This window comes from Ictidomys tridecemlineatus, unplaced genomic scaffold, assembly GCF_052094955.1.
Source record: "Ictidomys tridecemlineatus isolate mIctTri1 unplaced genomic scaffold, mIctTri1.hap1 Scaffold_1877, whole genome shotgun sequence".
NCBI classification, from domain to species: domain Eukaryota; kingdom Metazoa; phylum Chordata; class Mammalia; order Rodentia; family Sciuridae; genus Ictidomys; species Ictidomys tridecemlineatus.
Window position 1 is genome coordinate 5,632 of NW_027521615.1, and position 22,396 is coordinate 28,027.

Here is a 22,396-nt window from a genome sequence, read left to right on the forward strand (position 1 = left end):
AAGGTAAAGAAGATAATGTGGGAAAACTTTCAGTAAGACTCTTAACCTGACAAAGATAAATTTATTAGCATAAATCCATGTGACTGAATTATGTATGCAAAAGACTTCATATGTCCTTCACTCTTTCACAGGCAAATTACATCTCACTCTGAGCAGAAAAGCTACAAGCATGAGGAATGTAAAGAGAACCCACATGATTTTAAACAGTATAGGAAATCTCTGGTTTCTTTCAAAAGTGTTCATATACAAATGTCAATACAACCTCAAGATGGACTTTATAAAAGTACACTATGTGGGAAAGTCTTCATTTGTTCCAGTTCCATTCAAAAACACGAGGAAACTCATATTTGATGGCAATCCTATTAATGTAAACAATGTGGTAAAGCCTTTTCTTCTCTCACAAATGTTCAAAGACACATGATTGCACATGGTGGAGATAAACCTTTTCAGTGTAAGGTATGTGGGAAGGTTTTCATTTTCATTTTCATTCTTTATTTATAAGACCTCATTCTGGAGAGAAACCTTATGAATGTAAACAAGGTAGTCAACCCCCCCCCTTTCTTTTACTCAAAAGTCTTCAAATCACATGATTATGCACACTGAGAATGGAAGTTTTAAATGTAAGTTATGTGGGAAAGGCTTTGGTTACACCAGTTTGTTTAGAATACATCAGAGAACTCATCCTGGAAAGGAGCCCTATGAATGTAAACAATGTGGGAAATCCATCACTAGTTCCAGTCACCTTGGAGTACATGGAAGAATGCATACTGGAGAGAAGCCCTATGAATGTAAACAATGTGGTAAAGCCTATAACACTTCCTCTTCAAATATATGAACAAACTCATACTGGAGAGAAGCCCTATAAATGTAAGCAATGTGGCAAAGCCTTCACTCGTTCCTCTACCCTTCGCTTACATGAACAATCTCATACTGGAGAGAAGCCCTATGTTGGTAAACAATGTGGAAAAGTCTTTGTTTCATCCAGTGAACTTCACTCACATGAATGAACTCATACTGCAGAGAAATCATACTAATAGAAACAATTGGCAAAGTCTTCTGTTATTACTTTTTTACTTATAAACATGTAGAAAGTTTTCTGGGAAGAAATTCTTTGAATTTAAAATGTGGTAAATTAATACTCCTTGTCAACTTTAAAGACAAGAAAGGGCTCAAACTGACATAAATATATAAACTGGCATATATATATATATATATATATATATATATATATATATATATATATTGTCCCTGGAAGTTAGTCTGGTGGTGCTCTACCCCTGAGGTACATTCCCAGTTCTTTTTTTTTTTTATTTGGATACACGGACTTGCTGAGTTCCTTAGGGTTTTACTAAGTAACTGAGGGAGGCCTCAAACTTACGATCCTTCAGCCTCAGCCTCCCGAGTCTCTGGGATTAGAGGTGTACACAACCATGTCTGACTGAATAACTTTTTAAATATGAAAAATATGGCAAATCATTCCACTTCCCTAGTTGTCTTCAAAGCCATTTCACTTACACTTGAAAACAAACCCCCTAAATGTTTCCTGTTACATTTTCCTGCTCTTATATGAAAATACTCATAGACAGAAGCCCTGTGAATGTGAGAAATGTGGGAAACGTTCCAGTTTTCCCCACTTCTTCTATGGACTAGGAAGATTCCTGGGAAGGGATATAAATCCCCCAAAGATAAACGTAACATAACCCTTTTTACGTTAAACTTTTTAAATTTGGATTCATCAGGTCTTAGTGCTGCAGAAAGGAACATATGTCCAAAAATGTACATAAGCCAAAAGTACTTTGGAAGGATATTCTAACTGGACAATGGAAAGGTCCTGACCCAGGGATTGTCTGGAGTGGGGGGTCAGTTTGTGTGTTTCCACAGGGAGAACAGCAGCCGATTTGGATTCCAGAGAGACTAACTAAAGTGATATCTACAGACCAAAAAGAAGATGATCTGGCTCAAAATCCAAATCCATAACACTTGATATTCAGAACCTCAGTTTAGCTATTCTTACGTCGGTGATAATGGTTTTCCTACACCTGGAGGCTAATGAGCACCATTACGGCTTATTTCAAATGTGAAAAACCTTGAAGCTTACTTGAGGGAATACCTTCAAATCCATATGCAAGTTACAAAAAGAATTTTTCTATTTTATTTTTTGAGCTCATACAGACCTAGGTTAATGTTTTTCTGATCAGCTTTATTTTTTTTAATCAACTGTGCAGTTTTTAAACATTGAAATGGATATTTCACATGTGAAAAGCTACAAGGCCTTTACTGTTGTATTATGTGTGCACACTTGTGTTATGTGTTATATGTCTGTATGTGTGTATGTCCATATATTAAGAGTGCTCATGAAAAAGTGGATCCAAATATTTTTATTCACATGATTTAAACAGTTTAAATTGGGTATTGCTTTTAAAAGTGAGGTTAACAGATCTGTTTATTTACTTTCACCTTTCCTTTTCATTATATTTGATAATTCTGTTCAGGATAATGTAAATAATTTCCAGTATTACTGAAAAACCAAATGAGACTTCGGAATTACAGCTGCCATCATCACAACTGTTGCTGTTTCTGCTGCTGCTACTACAGCTTTTGCAATGGCTGTCACACAAACTGTACAAATTGTTGCATTAATATTTACTTCAAGAAGAAATATACATATTAATGAATTTCTCTGCTTTAAGCTGCTTGCGAAACTTACCTGGACTATGTATCATTTATATGCATTATGAACTGATACAACAAATTGTAATTAGTACCAAGGTAACTTTGCTGATGGTGTCATCGGTGGTACAATTTTTCCATAAGGAGCTGTCGATTGACTTGGTATAGTGGCATTTTGTATCTTCCCCCTTCTGCTTGTAGCAGGTTATCCACAAGTATGGCTGAGTGTGTTGGGCCAGTAGTCAAAGACAGGTAAGATCCAATTACAATGGTACCAACCTAAGACAGGAGGCTGACGATTTGAAGTCAGACCATCCAATGATGGGTAAGGACCATATGTAGTATTGGATAACCTAAAACAGGCACGGTCCCTAAGCCACATACTTGTTGTTTAAATTAAACAAAACAGGGAGATGATGAGGGCCACAACCAAGTTAAGATGGCACCTGGCAGCATGCTAGGAGGAGTGGTTTCTGAGCCAACGCCAGAGAGCCATTAAGATGATGAGGATTCCTTAATGACTGACTGCTGTATCTAGATGATAATTAAGTTAAGCTGTGTGTAATTATTAAGATGATGAGGATTCCTTAATGACTAATTGATGTATCTAGATGATGTTAATTGAAACAAACTGTGTATAATGAGTTAGGTATAAATACCTCTGCTGTCCTACAATAAAGTGGCTCCCACTGTTTCAACCTCACAAGTTGCTTGTCACCCCCTATTTATTTTGCCCAGCCAGACTGCAGCAGATTCTCATTGAAAGATTTATGCCAAATAAATAAATTCTATGCAAGTAAGAAATGTAAAAGTCTCCAGATGTTCTAGTTTTTTTTTTTCAGTTGTATGAAAGGACTCATACTGTAGAAAATACTGTAAATAAGCAATGTGGGCAGTACTCAACTTTCACAGTTTCCTTCAAAGACATCAACAGATTCACATCAGGGAAAACCGTTCTGCCCTTTAAAAAGTGTGGTAACACTTTCAGCTTTCCAATTGTCTTTAAAAGGCATGAAAGAGCTCATTCTGGAGAAAAGCCTTGAATGTAGAAATGTGGTGAGGCTTCCAGTTGTTTCAGATCCATTCAGTTTTGTTCAGACTGAAGGGAATTTTATTTTATCTATCTATCTATCTACCTATTTATTTATTTTGGTATTAGGGATTGAACCCAGAGATGTTTAACCACTGAGTGATATCCTAGCCCTTATTAATTCTTTTTTTTTTCAATTTTGAGCCATGGGCTCACTGAATTGCTTAGGTCCTCATTAAGTTGCTGACTCTGGCTTTGAACTTGTGATCCTCCTGCATTAATCTGCTGGGCTTTTGGAATTACAGTCATATACTGCTTTGAGCAAATGACTTATTTCTTGAGAAAAGCACTGTAGGTGTGTGAAAAGAATGTTTGCCTTGATTTCTTCTCTTTTTTATTCAGAAGTAATGGAATGGCACCTTGGGGTGGAACTAAGTGTTGCATCAGTGTGAAGATGTGAAAACAGCATTATTTGCTGGGTTAAATCTCTCTTATTATTAGATTCAATTTTCCTGTATTTTAAGTTTTTTTGCATCTGTAGTCAACTCTCATATTATGACACGATCTTATACATACTATGCATAAATATGTGTGTAAATCTAGTATGTAGTATAATTTTATATATAGAAGTATATATTATATAGAATAGTTGACAAAATTTCTAGTTTAAATTTATAAACATTTATTTGCAGCATTTTAATTATTTTTTAAGTTTCCATCTATCTACTTCCTTAAGAACATTTTCTTTCATATTATCTATTTTTTCCACTAAAGGCCTTAGCAAATAAATCATATTTTAAACCTCTGGTTTCATACTTAAAATTAACATTTTAAAGGCCCATGTGTAATTCTAATATTTTCTGTCTCCTCAAATATCTTACAATTTTATATATGTTGTGACAGAATAAAAATGTGATAGGTTTTAAGTATCATTACCAAGGTCAGAGAATGAAGGGGGAGCAGAAAAATAAAATTATCATCATCATCATATCTGCAGTGCTTATAAGATCTTTCTAAATTCCTCCCAAGGGCCTCACCAAATTCCTGAGGCTGGTTTTGAACTTGTGATGCTCATGCTGTAATCTCTTATGCCACTAAGAATACAGGCATATGCTATCATGCCTGGTTCCTGGATGTTTCTTGAAACTCTAATGTAAATCAAAACATGCCTCATTTGTGTATAGTTTCCAGGTGTTGACCAATTCAAAAGCAAGAATTAGTTTCTAATGGGTTTATGTACATTTATGTTCTTCAAGCTGGAAGATTCTGTGCTTCTGTTTTTAATAAAGCTTGGCTATTCAGTATCACTTTTAAAAGAGAATTTTGAAAGCTCCCCAGGACTACTGAAAAGTTTCTTTTGACCTAATATGACAATCTGGCAATTTCCTAGTTTTATATATTTGATTCAGTAGAAATATTGCATACTGGTCTTGATCAGTTGATGCAGAGTCTGGGTTTCTCTATAATAAATCCATTTGCCAAAGGCAGAAGTTACAGGTTTGCTAGTGGCCAGTGTGAAGCACATGAGTGATTGCAAGTGTCCTTGGGTGGGGGCATGCTCTGTAGGCATTCAGTCTTGGTGAGTACATGGGTGCAGGAATCAGACTCCTAGGAGGGTCACAGTATCTCCTGGCAGGAGCTGCCTATGACTTCTGGGAAATTGGCTGGTATGTGAGGTGGCAGGTAGATGACTGCCTTCTGATGTATTTGGTTGAGTAGCTGAACCAGTAGGGAGGAATAAGAAATATGATTCTTCATTATACTAAGACATGTTTTGAGAGCCAAAAACCTTATCATCTTGGATCTTGAGCCACATGTTTTCCTTCAAGTATGCTTTCCCCCACAAACTTTTGTAGCTTGATTCTTTTGTGGAGTGAACTGAGATGGATATGAAGAGGTTTTATTTAATGACATAGTGTTCTGGAAATTTTGAAGACATGCAGCAGATTTAAATTCCAACTCTTGTTACAACTTTATGGAAGATTGGAAAATTCTCAAAATGCTATGACTCATCAGGTGCAGTGGCACCCAGCTGGAATCCCAGTGGCTTGGGGTGAGGTAGGAGGATTGTGATTTCCAAGCTAGTCTCTACAAAAGCGAGGTACTAAGTAACACAGTGAGACCTTGTCTCTAAATAAAATACAAAAGAGGGCTGGGGATGTGGCTCAGTGTTTGAGTGCCCCTGAGTTTAATCCCCTATAATTTCTCCCAAAATGCATATGAATCAAGTTTTAATATACTGTATTATGGGAGGATGGGCCTTTCCATTACACCATTTTTTTCCTTTGGTTTGTCAGGCATGGTCTGGCAGTGCAGGAATTCTGTAAAATGAACAAATTCAATTAAAAAAAAACCCCACAAGCATATGGTTTTTTAAAGTAATGAGATAGCCAGAGTAATCATATTTTAAACCTCTGGTTTCATACTTAAAATTAACTTTTTAGAGGACATAAATGCACATAAACCCATTAGAAACTAATTCTAGGAGGGCCACAGTATCTCCTGGCACTAGCTGCCTACCACTTCTGGGCAATTGACTGGTATGTGAGGTGGCAGGTGGATGGCTGCCTTCTGATATATTTGGTTGAGTAGCTGAACCAGTAGGGAGGAGTAAGAAACACAATATTGTTTTCATAACGACTATTCCAAGAGTCTCCTGCTCTGGGAATCCTCAGTAATTGATGGTCATTACTGGTGACCATGATTTCTTTATTACTAAAAGAGTTGTGAAAGCCTCTGCAGTGCAGGAGTCTCTGAAGCTGATAAGAGTGCCTGTCTGTTCAGAGCATTTTGGTGGAAGAATCCCATATGGGCCTGCCTGATTAGTAGATGGCATGATCATAGAGATTGTGTGAGACTTACAAGTGAGGAACACATTACCACTAGGTCCCCTGCAGCCTAAAAAGTGTCATATTTGCTTGTTTTTAAAGAGTGTGTCAGGGATCCTTGGAGAGGATGTCAGCAATGTAAGGTCAACCCTGTTCTCCTGGAGAAAGGGGGTGCTGTAAGTCTAATCTCATGGTACATGTTAAAAGCTGTTGAGTACTCTAAAACAAGTACTTGGTCCTTTTAGAGGTACGTACAATTTTCAGTAGAATTGCTATTTAAATAAAGGCAACAGAAAACATTAGCCAAATCTTTCTGTTATTAATGTAGAAAATCAAAGTTATATATTTTTTCTTTTAGAATTGCCTTCCTATTCTCTCAAAGATTTGGCATATTGTATCTTCTTTCATTTGTTTCAAAAAATTATTTCTCCCTGGATTTCTTTTATGATAGGTTCTTCTTTAAAAATTGTATTATATAATCTTCAGGTGTTATAATGGTTTCTGCTTTTTATCTTTTTTAAAAAATTTTAATCCATTATGATCTTATCAAATGCAAGGAATTATCTCTAATTTTTTTATTTGATAGACCTGCTTTGAGCCCTAAAATATGATGTATTTTAGGGAAAATTCCATGTGCCACTGAGAATGAACTGAATTTGGTTGTCAATGAATGAAATATTTGATGGATGTCTTCTGGATCCTTTTGATTAACAATGATTTTTAGTTCTGAAAGGTCTTAAATTAGTATATTTCTGGATGATCAATCTACTGGGAAGAAATATGTGTTGGAATCTCCCAGTGTTCTGGTTTCTTTGAATCTTTATATTGAGAAGGGTTTGTTCATGTGGGTAGTTGCATGAATGTTTAGGGTATAAATATATACAATGATTATATTTTGTTGGATGATTCCCGTAACCAGTATGAAATGGCCTTGGCTTATGTTAAGATGCTACTGCAAGCAAAGGAGTGCAGGCATCTCTTTGAAATAAATCATTTCCTTTGTATATACACCCAATGGTACTATTGCTGAATCCTCTGAAAGTTCTACTTTTAGTTTCTAAGGAACTCTTCATTTTTTTTCATAATGACTATACTATTTTATATTCCATCCAACAGTGTGTAAGAGGTCCTCTTCCTCAACAGCCTTGTTAGTTTTGTGAATTATGTTTTTCCCTTTTGTAATAAATAGCCTTTCTAAATTGGGTAGCATGACTGCAGTTTAGATTTGCCTTTACTTGATAACTTATAAAACTGAGAAGATGCAGAAATTAGAAAGTTTTAAACACTAGGATATTTCAATTTGTGCTTAAAGAAGTTTTACAAATGCTTTCTCAATAATTTGATAGCTACAGTTTTCTATTTGTATATTTTTTTATTTTTTATTTTGGTCAATTAAATATGAATCTATCCTTATTTTAGATTCATTACCTAAATATATTTTAGGTGTTAGTTACTTAGACCATGCATTTATTTAAAGCTTGTATGTTTATATTTAATTTCAGAATGCAAAACATACTCATGTATATGTATATGTGTTAAGTGTATATATACATGTAAAATTTTATATGGTTTCATGTATGTGTGTATACAGTGGAATATCTAGAATCTAGAGAAGTTCATGGACTTCAGGCAAGGTACTTACAGCTGTTTTAATGGATAAAAATTAAAGTGGACCTATTATCTCAATTTTATTGATTTTTACATGAGAAAAAACTGTCCTCACATTATTGAAACAAATGCATATTGGTTAAGGCTGCTTCCATGTGATGTGAAGGCTCTATTTTATTATGTTATAGGTATTATAATGTTAACAGATTGGAACATGGGTAATGAAATAGATGCTGTGTTGGCTTTTATGACACACAGTAAAGTAAATAAGATTTATGTGTCATTCATTTTTATCTCTTCCCTTCTCTTTTTCCAAAATTTTGAATCATGATAATTTTGGCCATCTCATGGTAGATGAGTCATTGACAATCCTATGTAAATCAGAAATGACAGAAATTATTGTAGTGGTAGTTGACTTTGAATAGTATATTTTTACTTGCTAATAACTAAGTTATTTAAATACCATGATACATGATGTTGTCAGTCTAAACTGCTTGTTTCATGTTGACTTGAAATGACATTTAAAGAATAATTTGCTCTCAATTTTTTATTTTACAAATTATCAAAATTCATACCTTAATTAAATATCAGTTACTCCATAAAGACTCAGAATTCTACCTAAATGATCTTAAAATTCATTTGGCCATCCAAATTGGAATGACTGAAGCTCATTTAAAAGTTTTGGCTTTTATATTAGGATAAAAATATATAAAATACAGTGAAAGCATTCACATTAATGTACAACCATCACTGCCATGCATTTTCAGAGGTATTTAATCAATCTAAACTAAAAATTGTTAATTAAATGCTCTCTCCCCTTCTGTTATTCCCAGACAACCACCACTCCAATTCTTATTTCTGATAATTTGACTCCCCTGCTTTTTCATGACTGGCTTCTTTCCCAAAGTATAATCTCTTCAGTGTCCATCATTACTGTAGTCTATGACTATATTTACTTTTTTGTAACCCCAGTTATTTTATCATTGTGTTAGTGTTTCACATTTGTTTCTCATTAACCTGAAGATGGACATGGGCACACAGATACCTTGTTTTAGCACTTCCTTTTTTTTTTTTTTTTTCATGTGTGTGCACCCTAGAGGCGAAATGCTGGCCCATTTATTAATTCAGGGATAATTTTTTTTGAGGAATCACTGTATTGCTTTCCACAGTAGCATCACCATTTAAAAATTGCCACAAAACCTAGAAAAGCTTCAAGTTCTACACATCCTTGTCCAAACACATTTGTCTTTTATTTTTGGATGAAACTTTTCCTAGTTTATGTGAAATGGATTCTCATTGCAGTTTTGATCTTCATTTCTCTGATAAGTACATATACTGGGCATGAATAATGTGTTTATTATTCATTTGGATATCCTCTTTGGAGAAATTCAGTCTTCAAGTTGTTTGCTCTTTTTGAGTTGTCCTTCTTCATTGAGCTGTGGGTCTCTTAATGCTCTGGATATTATTTCTAATCAGATGTGTGATTGTGAGAATCCTTCCCTCCTGTGCTGCCTTTGCACTTTCTTTGTAGTGTCTGATGATACAAAAACGTTTTAATTTTTATAAAGTCAAACTGATGTTTTGCATGTTATTTGTACTTTTGGTGTCATATTCAAGAAATCACTGCCTAATGCACTGCCAAATACATTACTATAAAGATTTCCTCTGTACTCTTTCATTGATGTACCTCTCTTATACCTTGACTCCCCCAACCTGCACACCCTTCCATGGCTCAGCACTTAGCACCTTGTGCTGAGGAAGTGACTCCTGGCCACATCACCCCCTGCAGGGTGCTCGCCCTCTTCCAAGTCTCTCAAGGGCTGTATCCCTCGTTATGGCTCAGGGGAGAGTTGACTCCATCCTTGCAGTTATCAATGCTAGTGTTTTCTCAGATGTTTTAGGATCTTGTTCCCAAGGAGAAAATACTTTCAATAAAACCTTTCTGATTTGTTTTGTGATGTTTTCATACAATAGCAAAAATATTTGATTTCTGAGAATTTTCTTTCCTTTTGCCATATGAAATCTATTATTTTATTATATGTTTCTATGAATGCACATAAGTATCCATTAGTTCTCCATTATTATTTCTCTTTTGTACTTTTTTATATTGTCAACTATCTCATGCTGTTTCTTCTGTCTCATATTACCCAGTTTGTCCTTTAAAACTTCTCTTCATATTTTTAACAATCATTGTGATTTGTTTTCCAGTAGTCCTTTACTGTTTTACCTCATCTTGTAAAATTAAAGAGACATGTTTTGTGGATTTAATGACATCAGATTCTTCTCCAAAGTTGTGAAATTTTCTGTAAAAGGATCCTTATCCAAATCACTTCCAATCTAGGGAATACACTTGCATGTATTCTAGTGTATACACTGTGTGTTGTCAAGAGCATCGTGTGTGTGTGTGTGTGTGTGTGTGTGTGTGCAGATGTATACACACAATAACACTTGTATGAATCTTAATGTTTCATGATGTGAACTTTCCTCAAGTCTGTTGACCTTTGGGTCTAAAATAATGTTTAACCTAAAAATCACATACCTTTTGGGAATATTTCTCAAAATTGTTCAGTGATCAATTTCATCAAGACCAGAATCCCCTATACTCCTCTGATCTGAATATTCTCAGGACACAGTTCTTCCATCCACTTAGGAAACTGGCAGGTCTTCTATTCAATTTCTTTTTGTTGAAGGGCCCATAAAGCCATGTGTTTCGTACATAAGTGTCACAGAAGCACAGAGACGTAACACAAATGCTTTTTGGTAAGAGTTTGGGTACAGCTGGGAAGCTGCAGAGAACATTGGCATAAGGTTAGGGACTGACATTCTGTAGCACTCTTGAGATTAAATGAACACCCAAAGGAGATTTGGTGGAGGTGAACACTGAAAATCCAGAGTATGATGAATTACTGTGACTTTGTATGTGAGGTATTTGGCAATAAGATTTCAGGATAGATTTCAGAACAGAGGAAAAAAGTTGATGATCCCTGACTGAACAAATGCTGGACCTGGAAGTGTTGTGCAAGGACCACTCAAGAAGGTAAAATCATATTTCCTTACAGCTAATATTAGAATACTGGAAATTTGGAAGTAAGTCTTACAAATATAAATATGGAAGAAATAAATCATGCTCTGAGGATTTTAAAATATTTTGTAATATGGACCTCTACTGGATGCATTACATGAATTTTCTATGCCTATATTTCTGGGAAAAACACAAATATAATAACTTGTGAGTGGGTTTATTGATATAAGACATTTGTATCCTACTGATATTTTAACAAATGTTATTTTCTGTACATCTTCAAGTTTCTTACAAAACATTTTGTCATAATATTTCTCAGAAAATATTAATTTCTAAGGAAGAATATGAGACTTCTTTTTGGTAAATACATAAAACTGGTTCTTCATTTAAGATGTACAAATTTAATGAATAACACACAAATTGATTCACAAAGGAATTTTCCAAATTGATCTAATAGTCACTACTCAACATACTGATTCTTGTGTGTCACTGCAGAATGAGCAATATTAAAGCTCTGTGGCAAATTATGAGCAAGAGTCAACTGATTTCATCTTGTTGGGGTTGTTTCCATTATTAAGAGTAGGTCTTGCAGAAACATTGTCACATGCCTATAATTCCACTGACCCAAGAGGATGAGGCAGGAGGATGGCAAATTCAGACAACCTCATCAACTTAGTGAGGCTCTAAGCAACTGAGTGAGACCTTGACAAAAATAAAAATTAAAAGGTCTGGGGATGCTCCTCACTGGTTGAGTACCCCTGGGTTCAATATTCTGTAACCAAAAAAAAAAAATTGGTCTTTTCTGTATATTTTCATTGTTCTCATCTTGATTGCTCTAATTGACAACCTATCCATGATCCTTCTCATCTTTCTCAATATCTATTTCCTGCTTAGTTGGCTGTTTCTCATTAATCTAAGTTACATCTCCACAAGTGTCCCTAAGATGACTTCTGCTTTCCTATTTCATGGAATGTAGAATTCATTGTTTCTCCTTTCTTACTTTAATAGGTGGAGAAACACTATTTCTGATATCTGTGTCCTGTGATATATAAGTGGAATTTGTTTTCCTCTCTAGCCCATCTGCATAACAACAACAAAATACCTATTACCTGTACTGGTGATAATGTTTTGTTTTGTTTTGTACCCGCTATTGAACTTAGGTGAACTTAGCCACTGAACCACATCCCTAGCCCTATTATGAATTTTATTTAAAGGTAGGGTCTCACTGAGTTGCTTAGCACCTTGCTTATGCTTAGGCTGGCTTTGAACTTGTGATCCTCCTTTCTCAGCTTCCTTAGCTGCTGGGATTACAGGTGTTTGCTACTATGCCTAGCAATACTGGGTCTTTATAAAGGGCTTCATCAACTTCTGTGCTTATATCACATATGTACTCCATATCTTTTACTGTTGATCCAAGGCCATCAATCATTGCTTCTGGGATATCCCCACCATTTTGGCTCTGGCTTGAATGAAAATTTGGGTCCATGAGTACACAGTGTTTGTGAGCACTACCCTTTCCTCATGATTGTATTAATTGGAGTTACTTCCTTCTGTGGTCAAGTTCTCCTTGCTCTCTGCTTTATGCACTCAGGGTAGGGAAATAGAAGGCTTACTTCCTCTATAGCACCCACCTCACTGTGGTGACTTTCTACTATATATGCTTTGATTACACTTACCCACAGCCAAGATCCCTCTGGTCTCCACCAGAGGACAAGGTTCTGGCTGTCTTCAACACCACCCTCACCCCAGTGCTCAACTCCATCTTCTACAGCCTGAGAAACAAGGAGGTGGTGGGGCCCTGAGCAGATGGACTCAGAGGATCTGTTCTGTGTTATGTAGATAAACCTTCTGCCTTATTCCCCAGGACTTGTCTGAAAGTCTACTCAGCAATGTGTAGTAACTGAAAATATTATTTTATACCTAGAGTGTAGAGACTAAAAAGAATCTAGAATATAAATGAACTGATCATCTGTACAAATTGTGTTATAAATATGTCTAATTTGAAATAAGACTTTTTAATGATGTATTTTCCACTAATTATGAATGTGTTTATTTTCTGCTACTATCAATGAGATTTTTTTTTTGGTCTTGCTGAAATACAATTGGAGATTGACTAACTGAATTGGCATTCAACATAACAATTTTATTATTTTTCAACTTATTATTTATGCCCATCCAAAACAGAAAAAGTAATTCTGCTAAATAATGAAGCTAATCAAAAACTGTAAACTTTGTATTTTCTTCCCCTCATTGTATAAATTTAATCATTATCATTTTTTTAATTTAGGGAAATTATTACAGGATTCATCAAAGAACTCATTAGGAATTTTTAAGTCTTTAAGTATCACGTGTCAAATTAATGCTTCTTTGTGGGGGCTGAATCCTAAGAGTGTGAATATCAGTGAGGACTGATAGGTACCAATAGAGGCAAAGAGTGGAGAGGAGGTGAACCAGAAGATGTACATGTCAGGGTTTAGTCTGATGAGTGGAGGTAAAAATACAGAGGCCCTCCCAGCATCCCCCCTAGCTTGACACACAATCCACTTATATCCCACATGGCCACTACTACTCATGCATCCCCTAATGCCTGTCAAATGGGGCTTTCTTTACTTTCTACTTGCCACATCTCATACATTTATTGAAATGAGTTAGAGAAAGTCAGCATTTATGCACCAAGAATTTCAGTCATTCTTAGCAGATATTTGAAGATGATCTTAATAATTTTCAGCTCATTTAAGTAAAGTTTTGCTGAATATTTACAGTTGTAAAAGGTTTGGTATAAATTTCTGATGTATAAGTGCAAAAAACTTTTATTATGCTAAATTTCACAAATCTTAAGAAGTAATTTATGTTCTAATAAAATATTTAACTCTTGCTAAAAGTGAAATTCATATCATTAAGGGTTTAGGCTTCAAAAATAAGAAACACACACACACACTCACACACACCACAAAAATTGATTTTTGGCAGTGTCGAGTATCCAAACCTGAGACATGCACCTATGAAGCAATCTCTCTACCACTAAGGTATGCTCTTTGACCTAAATTAAAATTTCATCAACAGCATTCAAAAGATTCTCACTGGGCTGAGGTTGTGGCTTAGTGATAGAGCACTTGCTTAGATGTATGAGGCACTGGGTTTGATCCTCAGCACCACATATAAATAAATTAAATAAAGGTCCATTGACAACTAAAAAAAATATTTAAAAAAAGATTCTAACATTTTTTCAAAGTTGTGGAAATTATGCAAAAATAAAATGTGTGCATGCTCAGCCTAGTTATGTATTGTACATCTTGTTGTACAAAGTACACTTAATTTTTTCCTTACTCTTAATAATTGTTTTATTTGGCTCTTTATAATAAAATAGCATTTTGATCCCCAAGATTTTTTACTTTTCATTCATATAATCTTTTCATAAACTTTAAATTTCATTTTTGTATCTCAATTAATGGGTATTCATTTCATAGTAAGAGTACTCCAATTGTTGGAATTCAAACTTGCTAAACTCTAATACGTTCCTGCTAGATGTTTCTGCTTGGTGTTCTTGCAATGATCAGGTGTACACTTCTATTTAGTTATAGTTTCCTAGTGAAGCATAATACCTAAGTTCCCAAGAACTTCCTGCCTGTCTTTCAAATCAGACAGTAAGTATGTTGTAGATCCCTCAGGGCAGAGTTATGGAACAGAAGAGAAAACCAGCTTCTCACCATGGCTAGTGCCACTGCCAACAGAGCTTCTCTTCTCTCCCGAGCTATGTTCCTCTGTTAAATCTGCTGCTGCCACCATAACTACTTTATCTGAACCCAGTACAGCCCTTTGGCTCCCTTGATTACAGAGGAACCCATGATCTTGTCCAAGAAGTGTGTTTGCACAATGTCAGAGGACAAACTAATATCTCTGTGTATAAACCTGCACATAGAGAAAATGTGTGAGCCCTGCTGCTGAACTGAACTCTGTGCTAATGCTGTCACCAGCTCAGCCCCTCAGCTTTAATACATGCTCAGAGATGAAATGATGAACAATCCAATATGTCACAGCACAGCACTGATGCTCTCACAGGCCCTTTCTGAATGGGGGACACTGTGTATATACACAGGTCTCATGTCCTAAGACAGCCCTAGGAAGGACAGCACTCAGATATGGAATTTGATGGGAATTTGCTATGGTGGGAATGTCTGTCCCCTCTAAAACATCTATATCAAGATCCTAACCCTGTGTTGATGGCACTAAGAGGCAGGACCTGTGGGAGGTGCCTATCAGGTCATGAATGTAGGGAGTCATGAATAGAACTGGTACCTTTGAAAAAGACCTCCTAGTGAGCTTGTTCACCCTTCACCATGTGAGGACACAGAAAGAATACACCATGATTAACCAGGATGCAGGCATTGAATCTGTACAAATAGATTTACATTCTTATATGCTTCCCACCTTAAGGTATCTTGGCATCACAGTTTGAATGCCCTAAGGTTCAATCTCTGCTTTTCTTGTTAGTTACTGTCCCTGGAAAGGACCTGGAGGATACAGAATTAAGCAGTGGTGCTGACTGCAGGCCCTGTCTTCATTTTAGTCTGTGAATGATGGAGGCAAACAGTAGCCTGGTCCACTCTTTGACACACCATTTCTTTGGGGGAACTTGTGCATTTCTCTGAACTTAGTTTGTTTGAAAGCAAATGTCAGCACTGTGCCCTGTAATATCAATAGTGATATCACTAAAACTGAGCATGCAAATTGAACTTTTGTAATTACCCATTTAAGGTAGATCTGAGATGTCAGAAGAAAAACAGTAAGATCACACACAACTGTTTCAGGAATTGCCCTAGTAGGTCACAGAATTAGCCTGCTATCTTGTCCTGACTGTATGTTTTGTTCTTAACATCTTTGATGGAACTGCCAGCCATGACCTTAAGATTACCTTTGCGCAGTAGCTGCTGGACCCATCTTGAAGTGCTTTCCAGGTTCCTTAGTGACTTGTGCAGATTCTCCTTCACAATTCTTAAGGTTTGATATGGGGCGTTGTCTCCTAAGTCCAGTACAGACGATAGAAATCCAGTTTCCTCTGTATGAAACAGGCTGGCTACTACATAAAGCTAAGAAAAGAAGGCAGCAAAAAAAAAATTAATTACACACACACACACACACACACACACACACATGACACAGAAAGTAATTTTAGAAAGCGAAGGCAGGACACCTCTTTGACGTTAGGGGTCCAGCTTCCACACTGGAAAGAGAGAAAAAGAGCTTGTGATTGCTTTATTTCTATGGGGGAACTTCAAAAGCTTTCTACAGAATGTTCTTAGCAATTAAGGTAGGAGATGAGCTGTCCATTTCCAAATGGGTCACGCCCAACTTTGGAGCCCCAAGATCAGTCTCCTAGCCAAGTGAAAATAAAAGTCATGTGCACTGGGCAATCCATTAAGTGGGAGGAGCCACAAAATAGCTTGTAGTGCCAAACCATAATCTCTTTGGCTCCAAAACTGAGTGAAGATGCTCAGGGGTGGCTCCCCACAAGGTATCTACCAAAAGTTCATGTGTGAAACAATGCAAGAATTTTCAGAGGTGAAATGATCAAATTATGAAACGTGTGACCTGATCAATGGATTAATGCACTGATTTGGATTAACTAGTTGGTAATGAAAGATGGTAGAATGTGACTGAAGAAAGTATGTTCCTGCTGTTGCCTTTTGTGTTTGTGTTTTTCTCTGATGAGTGGAGGTCCCTCTCTTTGCTTCTTGACCCTAGCATGAGGGCAGCAGCTTTCTTCCACCAAGCCCTTCCCCCATGATGTTCTTCCTGACCCTGGAGTCAGAAGAGTCAAGTTGACTGTGTATAGACTCAGGTCTATACAACCATGAGTTCCAAATAAACTTTCCCTGCTCTGTGTTGTTGACAGTAGTTCTTTTGGTCATGGCAACACAAAACAGATTAAAACACAAATAAACCCCTTAACCTTTCCTGTGTGCTCCATATACTAGCATCAACTTAGTCTTTTCACCAGGATTCTGCACAACAACTCTATTTTTTTTCTTTCTTTCTTTTTAAAAATATTTTGTAGTTGTTGATGGACTCTGTTTATTTATATGTGGTGCTGCGAGTCAAACCCAGTGAGTGCCTCACACATGCTTGGAAAGTGCTCTTCCACTGAGCTATAACCCCATCCTGCAACCCTATTCTTTATTCCCAGATAAAAAAAAATTTGTTGGAGACTCATCTGTCCATATTAGTTTTTTGTTTTAGTTTTAATGGTTTCCATACTGACTTTCCAGTGAAAGTCAGAGATGATGTAATTTTCATGCCAGTATCTCTTTGCTATCAGTGATATGAAGAAGACCAAGGCCATCAGAAATGATTTTCTGAAATCCTTCACCTAGTAGGTTCTTGGGATCAGAAGAATAAGAAAGTTGTGTTCACAACCATGCAAATGCACCCAAAAGGCTCTTTTTCCCTTCAAATCCCTGACATTTGGAGAATGAGTATAGAAAGAGGAGACACCTGCAATCTGTTATGTTTTTTCCCAGCATATACTCCATATGGTCTTGAATGTTGTATGATGATGCAGCTCAGGGAGACTGATCAAATCATCTCCACATCACTATCCTGGTCCCGTATTCAACATGCATCATTGTGGTCATTTTTTATCCCAGTTGTTAACCTGCAGTCAATAGTTTACACTGCCTCTCATTCAGTTTTCCCCTCCAAATGTTAGATGCAAACTTAACAGCACATGTTATCTATTCAGATTATTTTTAATGCTCACCATATGCACTATAGTCTTTTACATCTTAAGATAGCAAAGTTTGATATGAGGAAAAAGAAATGAATATTTTCTCTTTCTCATTCACAATTGTGCTTCAGCATTGTGATAACATGGAATGTAGCAACAATTGACTTAAAAAATCTACATCAAAGTTATTCAGTAATTTTTTCTTGGTAAAAAATTTTTAGTGGGTAAAACAGCAATTACTTGTACAAGCATATATTGTATCAGTCTCTGAATACTGATAATTTAAGACATTTTTGTGAACACAGATATGTAAGTTCCCATAAGTTGAAGGCTAGTTTGATATTTGGGCCTTAAACTGAGCCATTCTCTTCCTTTTTCAAAACTCTGAAAGATCATAAAACAATTTTACTTTTCAGCCAGCTCTAGGGTCACTATCCTTACTTTCTGAAGTACTTCCTAGACACAGTTAAACTGACATTTACAATATGATTGCAACACCCAGGGTTCTTAATTGAAAGAAAAACAAGTAATCAATCCCCCCTGATACAAAAACAAAGAACACTGGTGGCCCATTAAATCTTCAGACACAGAAGAAGCAGGATGAATGTGTATACATTAATAGTGCCTAACAGCCATGAGGCAGAATTAATAGAAATTGTCACTTGGTCAAACCTCAGCTAGATGTGCTGAATAACTCCAGGACTTTCAGGACAAGGGACCTCAAGACAGCCCATTGCATGGGTTTGTGGAATGTGAACATTAAATTGGATGGTGAGTCACCTCCAGGAAGGAGCTGGGCATGTGGCTGGTGGCTCATGGAATTGGCCAGGCAGATAGATTACAAAGGATAGATCATAGTGACAGTATACACACAGCTGCTTGTGAGACATTGGATTTTAAAACTAATGTGCCCTGTTAGAGCACACTAAGTACTTAGATTTTAGGGAATCAGAGACCCAATGTCCAGCTCAGGTGACCACTGATGACAAAAGCTCAAGATGATCTTTCAATGAAGGCAAGAACCATGGCAATTATTCCATCATGGAATGAGAAAAAGGCAAAGAGAGAAAACTGTGGCATTGGTCCCTGTGGCAGAAAGAACTCTTTTATGTATTGTGTGCCTGGAGAAAAATTTCAAATGTAAACGATTGTGTTTTCTAGGAGCTTTTTGGATTTCAATATGTCTATGTAAATTAAAACTAAAATTTATAAGAATAGAAAATTTTTGTTTGTTTGTTTCTGTTGTTCCTGACATTTTTATTGGTACTGGGGATTGAACCCTGGGGTACTTAACCACTTGAGCCACATCCCCAGCCCTTCTTCTTTCTTTTAATTTTGAAATAGATCTCCTTAAGATGCTGAGGGCCTTGCTAAATTGCTGAGACTGGCTTGGAACTTGCAATCCACCTGCTGTGTTCAAAAACACAGTAATACTGAATGAAACCTGTGACACTCAAATATTTAAATATTCATATGTTTGGTCTTCGAGTTTATCAAAATCTTTCAAGTATCCAAACATGTTAACAATACATTTAGTACAAAAGATTTTTGTATGCATGTACCCATGATGTTCAAGGATCAGCTGCATATGGTATTTCCTAAATCCTACCAGGTGGTTCTTTGAGGTGATCTTTTGTTCCTCTGAATTTTGGACAGGAGCTCAGGAACTTGTGGTTCTGGAAGAAGCAAAGGTTCGATCTTGGCAGGTGTGTGTCTTGCCTCTCTGGAATGACAGAGCACCAGGGTGGATAAAGATTAAGATATCAGCCATATTCCCTGAATGCAGACCAGCTCTGACAATCTACATGTGACATTTACTTAATACATAGGTGTGTCAGTTTCCTTTTCTGTAAGATGAGGATAATAATAATAATAATCATAGGAGAACCTCCACACCACTGTTTAGGGGGTAAGTGAGTAAATGAATCTGCACTGTGCTCATTTATGCCTGACAAGGAGTCCATACTCCCCAGCATCAGCCATTGTCATTACTGGAGTTGACACCTCTCCTGTGGTGCAGTAGAGATAGACTGGAAAACAGAAGCAGCCAGGGCTTCTTCATTCTCTTGGGATTTTCTGACACTCTCCCCTGGAGAGGATCCTCTTTATGGTCATTCTGGTAGCCTACCTGCTGACCCTGGTGGGCAACAACAGCATCATTCTGGTGTCTCGGCTGGACCCTTGGCTTCACACGCCCATGTACTTCTTTCTCACCCACCTGTCCTTCCTAGACCTCAGATTTACCACCAGCTCCATCCCTCAGCTGTTCCAAAATCTGAGTGGCTGTGATAAGACTATCAGCTAGGTGGGCTGTGTTGTCCAGCTCTTCCTGTTCCTGGGCCAGGGTGGCCTGTTTATTGCAAGCAATCATGGCCTATGAAAGGTCTGTGGCCATCCGCAAGTCTCTGCACTACATGGTGATCATGAATTCCAGACTCTGCCTGGGCTTGGTGACCGGAGCCTGGGGCTGTGGGGTGGCCACTTTCTTGGTCATGTCTCCAGTTGCCCTATGATTACCTCGCTACTGGCACAACAAGTTGGACCACTTCCTGTGTAAGATGCCCTCCCTGGACTGCATGCCCTGAATCAGCAAGATGGCTATCAAAGGTACTATTTTTGTCCTGGCCGTGGGCATCATGCTGTCTCCCCTGGTCTTCAACTTGATGTCCTATGGCCACATTGTCAGGGCTGTATTCAGAATCCAGTTGTCCTCAGGAAGACACATAATCTTCAACACCTGTGGCTCCCACCTCAACATGGTCTCCCTGTTCTATGGGAACATCATCTACATGTACATGCAGCCAGGAAGCAGGTCCTCCCAGGACCAGGGCTAGTTCCTCACCCTCTTCTCCAACATCATCACCCCCCTCCTGAACCCCCTCATCTACACCCTCAGAAACAAGGAGTTGAAGGGGGCACTGAGAAGGCTGCTGCTGGGAAACCGAGATGGGGGCAAAGAGTGAGGGCCTGAGGAATGTAATGTATCCAGCCTGAAGCAGCTGCAGTGGGACCACTACTGGTCTTTGAGCTGTGGAGCAGAGGAGGTTTCAGCCTGCAGGTCTCAGCACCCTTGTATGGCTGGCCTTCTGGACGTCTGTTTAAGGTCAGCATTTTGAGTTCTTTGAGAGAAAAGATCAGGGTCTGTCATCAATACCCTAGATGCCCAGACCTGACCCCACCAACTCATACCAGGGCCACGCTGGAAGCAGCTCCACTATGAGTCCTGCTTCTGTTGTGTGTTTTTAGTTCACAGTAGTGCTCTCATCATTTTATCTAGAATCTCAGATCTATCAGGGTTCTAGGTGTGAACCACGATCTCTTTCTGGATGGTATCAAATGCTAAGTTCAGTGTGGTTTGGCATTTTCTCTTCTCATATTCTCCAACAGGCTTACATAAAATCATGTCTTTTTATGACCTTTGTCACCAGACAGATGGATAAGGATTGTAGGAACACAAGGTTAAGAGAATAACTATAAAATGGGCCCACTGCTGACCCCACATGCTTTCTTTGCCAAAAATCAATTTTCCTGCAGCTGTGCCTGGCCTAAGACGACAGGATACATCACATTCCTGAGCAAACTACCTGCTATCTGCATAGATATTCAAGTAGTAATGAACATTAATGGGAGTAACTTTCATGACCCTCTTTTTCCAGACCAGATTCTGAAAGATAAGGTTAATTCCTCCTAATGATAAACCTGTAAGAATATATAGTTAAGAATCCAACTAGAATGGGTCAGCAGGGGAAAAGGTAACATAGGGTTGCAATGACAGTGTTCTGATGTCACCCTATTGTCAGTCAAAAATCAAGAGGCAGACATGAGCTGGTCTTACTGAAAACTTCGCTGTAGGACCTCAATAAAACTGGAGTGCAGGAGTGGTACACTGTTCATCACCTCTCTGAGTGGACTTACTCTCTCCCTTGAAAGTGTCCCCTTCCCCTTTTTCCTATCGCTTCAGTAGAGGCATGCCTGTTACTGTAACATGTCTGAAACCTTTCTGACTTGATCAAGAATAAGGGTTTGAAGGGAATTTCTGCTGTGTTTCAGTCTCTCTGAAGACTCCATGCCTGTAACACCTCCTTCCTCAAACTTGGTCATTGTACCTGATATCTGGTTTGATTCTGTATTCACCACGATTTTCACATGTGACATTGATTTTGAATCATTTAACTCTTGAAGCATGATGATTTTGCGGTTGTGTTATAATTGTGCTTGTGAGAAGCACCTGGTGTTTGCCAGGTTCCCACCTGGTGCTTCAAGGTCATCTCATCTCTGTGCTTGTGAGAGGCCAGTGTGACTGGCATCCTTCCCACTGTACCCAATTGGTGCTTGAGATGTGGAGGTTGCATCAGGAGATTTGTTCAGGAGAAGAGAACCAGGATTTATCCAGGGCCTCTCTGACTCCAATCCCTGAGGTTCCTACTGCACAGCAAACTTTCAAAGTGAAAAAGTCCTTTAGCCTTTGACAGGTGGAGACTCTCCCCAGGACTCCTCCACTTACTGAGCACACA

The 22,396-nt window shown here is 37.6% G+C and overlaps 2 pseudogenes; both read left to right on the forward strand.

The window, feature by feature from the left end:
• The first annotated feature begins 11,034 nt into the window (after positions 1-11,034).
• LOC144372917 (olfactory receptor 2L3-like) lies at positions 11,035-13,001 on the forward strand (annotated as a pseudogene).
• A 5,618-nt stretch (positions 13,002-18,619) lies between these two features.
• LOC101968121 (olfactory receptor 2W3-like) lies at positions 18,620-20,845 on the forward strand (annotated as a pseudogene).
• The last annotated feature ends 1,551 nt before the right edge of the window (positions 20,846-22,396 follow it).